Below are 4,290 nucleotides of genomic sequence, written 5' to 3'. Positions count from 1 at the left end.
ACAAATGCCTATTTGTAACTATTCTCAAGCATTTGACAAATATATTACTAAATGTAAAAAAAATCAAACAGGACTATTCAAGCAACTGAAAGCGGGGAAGTGTTTTATCTATATCTAAATTGATGGAGAGGTAGCTTACAACCAGGAGAAGGACATAGGATACCTTTTATCCCGTTCCCGTGGGGGGAGGAGTGGTGAAAAGGAGTTGCAATATTTAAATGGAACATATATTGTTTGTGGTCAGATTTACTTCATACTTGGTCTTAATGGTCTCTCATTTAATTTCTGAAAGACGAACGATCTATCTCGACATTTTAAAAAATTCAACTTCCAACTCTGTTGCTGCAAATATTTCAGAAGGCTTTTGTTGAGTCGTAATATTCATTTTATTATTTTTTTGTATATTTTTCAGCATTTATCTTTGTATTACTAGTGGAATGTTTATTTTATTATTATTGCAGTATTTTCAATTGTATATATTTTAGAGTAGTTATTTGGGAATTGTAATTTGCCGACCATCGAAGTTCAAAGATTTTATAGACCTTTGTGTCTAGTTTCTATTGTAATATTCAGTTTCTTCTATTCGAACACGAACACCCCAATAAAGTTTAAAAGTTGAGGCAAACGGCAAACCTAAAGATGCGTTACACGTGTGTCGGTACCCGAAGTACCGGTTAATGCCCTTCTGGTACTCCCACTATCTTTCTACCCGTCTGTATCTCTGTCTTCATTTCATAACATATCACGATATTCTACTTTTTCTTCAACCAATCAACCTTTTCAAATTTGAACAGGGACAGTTGCAATTTGGTCTTCAGTCTATTCAATCATTCGCTCTTTCGGTTCGTTTTCTATTTTCATTCATTTCCAATTTTATACAGTCCACTCTTCGTAAGTTCAGTTTTTTGTTGTCAATTTGGTTTTGTTAAAGTGTTGTTAATCCTTAGTTAAGTGTTGTTAATAAATAGTCAAAACCAAGTGCAGTTTTATATCAACAAATTACATTTGCGTAATTCCTAAAAGTAGCCCATACATAAAAGTCGTCAAACTACGGCGACAACAGCTTTTCTTAGAAGTGTTCCTAAACTTTATTATTTTTTACTCACCAAAAGAAGATTCAGCCAAAAACTAATAAACGGTAGGTATATCTAGTATAATCAAAGGCCAAATGTAGGTTCAATCGGTTTAAGATTGAACTTCACGTCCCGGCAATCGAAACTGTCATAACCTGGCTATTTAATTTTTGTTTATAATAACAATAATAATAATAATAATAATGTCTTTTTTATCATAATAATATCAAAATTTTACCTCAAGCACCTCTACCGATATGGTTAGTTAAGGCAACCATCATTTAAAACTTGGAATGTTTTTCAGCGTTTGCTTAATGATGTCGGCCAAAGTTAAGATAAGCCAGTTATTCCGCTTACTTGCTCCAGTGCCTTTCATGTTGATATTATATACCACCCGATAGAAAAAGGTTTGGATCCAACGGTTTACGGCTGGATCTCATTATTTCTGTTTATATCCAAATATTTCAGATTTTTTCATCTTATTAGATATAGGCGTCGATAGTTCTATAGGTCCAATAATATATACGCACATGGAAACATATGTACTCATATCTGCTCACACATAATTGCATTTAAGAAGATACAGAGTTATATAAAGAATTATATCCAAGCCGATGTACATATACAGAAACATATCCTAACATATTCGAGCATATATGAGTATAAATAGTTATATTTGCTTAGATCTTATCGGGGATTTTTTTCCTGTATTATAAAAGATTTGAATGAGAGGCCATTTTATTAAAAAATTGTCTTTTAATAAAAATATTTTACCAAATTTTATATTACTAATACAACGTATATTGATAATAATAATAAAATAAGCGAATTGGTTTCTATAGCATATCCCAGTAGATGTGAATGAGGTTCTCTGGCATTAGCCCGTCTTCACTTGCTCAAACTTAACCAGTGAAACTTGAGAACACCAGAGGATGAAAGTAATTTTGTTAATGATAAATAGATTGTTCCCCATTTTCGAAACTTAAATTTTGTGGGAATTTCAAATTGTGAAAAATCATGTTAAAAATCATTTCTAATCATTTTTAAAACACATTAAGAAAAAATTTTTTCAATTTTGGAAAAAAAATTTTGAAAAACAGTTCAAACGCAAAACGATGGTAAACATTTTCTTTTTGTCGTGTTCAAAAAGTACTTTGTAATACTTCACGTTAAATAGTTTGTGTAGTAGACGTCGAATATAACATCATTGTAGAGACCATCAGGAACTTTAAGGAACACGTAATTAATGAACATAAGCAGAATCGAGACGGGTGCTTGGATGGGGGTGACCGTGTTTATAATATATATTCGGAAAATTATCTCCATTAATTCCTTTTTAATTTTTCCGTAGATCCATTAAATAAATAAATACATAACATTGTAAATTAATATTGCATCATCATCATAAGGTCGTCAGTCTTAAGATTGACTGGACACGCACGTCCACTCCTTCCTATCCTGAGTTATTTTAGAACATCCCACATCCTTATTTGCGAACAGTAATCTAATCTAGGTCTACTCCTCTTAACTCCTGTTTCTGCCTCTAATGTGTCTCTCACTAGCCTTTCATGCCTGAGAAGGTGTCCTACCATCCTATCTTGCCTTTTTCTTATTGACTTCCATAAAGTCCTCTGTTCGTCTATTTTTTCTAATACCTCTTATTGATTAAAATTATAAAAATGTACTACTCGTACGTAGCTTGTCAAGACGGTTGGAAGCAGTGTTTAGCATCTTAAGCCACAACCTGCTCTATCGGTACATGTCAGCGTCCTTGGTTGTTTGTAATGTAGATAATGCAGTTTTCCAAAGACTTTTCGAGTGGTACATCGCTGAACTTTTCTCAATCAATACTTATGGATTTAAACTTAAAATTCACTTATAAAGTTTTGAAATTTTATTGCTTACAGATTGTGTGATATTCCAAGGCGAACCGACCAATAAGTAGAAATTAAGGACTGTGTGAAGAAACTTTTACTACAAAAATTTGTAGTAGTTTCCTAAACCATTTTATGAATTACCTAGTACTGATCTAAGAGGTCATTAAAAAGTTCAAGATTTTTTGTTCCAAAAATCAAAACAAAAAACAAAAAGGAATTGGTTTTTTGTTGCCAAAATGTAAACAATTAGTGAAATATTTACATGCCTCGAAACATTACCGTTTTTTTTTGTGAAAATTACTTCTAGTAATAGAAGGAATCACTACAGAGAAGGCTTGTGCTGTCAAATGAATTATTCTATTTTTGTGGGTTAAAAAGGATGTTCTTTATGGTACATAGATTCTGTATAAAAAAATTAAATTGAGGGGTAAAAAATACAGATTTAATTTTGAATGAACCTTCATGAAATTATTTATTACTTACGAAACAAATGATTTGTAAATTTCACATTACAGTATTTCATTGTGTGTGATTTTCATTCTTAACAAAGAATCTTGATTTTTTGTGATATATGCATATATTTTATATAACTGCCTACCGCTTTTAATAATATTTTCGTTAAATTTTTTATAAGGTTTTATAAATAGCCCTACGAAAGTAAATGTCGGATAACTAAGGAATAGCAATCTGCAACAGAGTGCTCTCTCAATGTGATTACTTTTTTATTCCCCAATACCATAATAATACTAACAGCGAAAATAAACTGATTTTCCGTTAGAACGCAATGAAAGACATTTATCGTATTAAGTAAAATATTTCTTCACACCTTTGCATTGTTTAATCATCTAACTTTGTCGAAGGGTAGGTACTAATGATTGTCTTATATTGACACAACCGAAAAATTTAGTTTATACGTACATATTTCTACATATTTGTGTGTTAAAAACACTATGATTAAATAATGATTATTAATAATGGCTGGATATTGTGTAAATTGACTTAATTTTGTAGATAATTATATAAATTAGGCAATTAATTTGACTAGGCATTATTCCTAATAATAAGTTGGAATTGGTTAAAGTAATAAACATAAACATAAAGAATTTAGTGGAATTTCGAAAAAAGGTGAAAAATATTCCGGGCAATACGGGCGGGTGATTGCGAAAATTATTAAGATTAAACTTTTTCACGCAATTTTGTTCGGTAGATTGTTACTTATTGGGACGATTGTAAAAATTCAGATTATTTTATTGGCAATAATATTATTATAAGGAAAGAAAGGAAAATATTCTCCCAATTTTTCACAAATCTTAAGTCATTTAAAAAAACTTTTATTATTA

This window comes from Agrilus planipennis, unplaced genomic scaffold (genome assembly GCF_000699045.2).
Source record: "Agrilus planipennis isolate EAB-ADULT unplaced genomic scaffold, Apla_2.0 scaffold255, whole genome shotgun sequence".
Taxonomy (NCBI): Eukaryota; Metazoa; Arthropoda; class Insecta; order Coleoptera; family Buprestidae; genus Agrilus; species Agrilus planipennis.
This window is presented reverse-complemented; position numbering follows the sequence as displayed.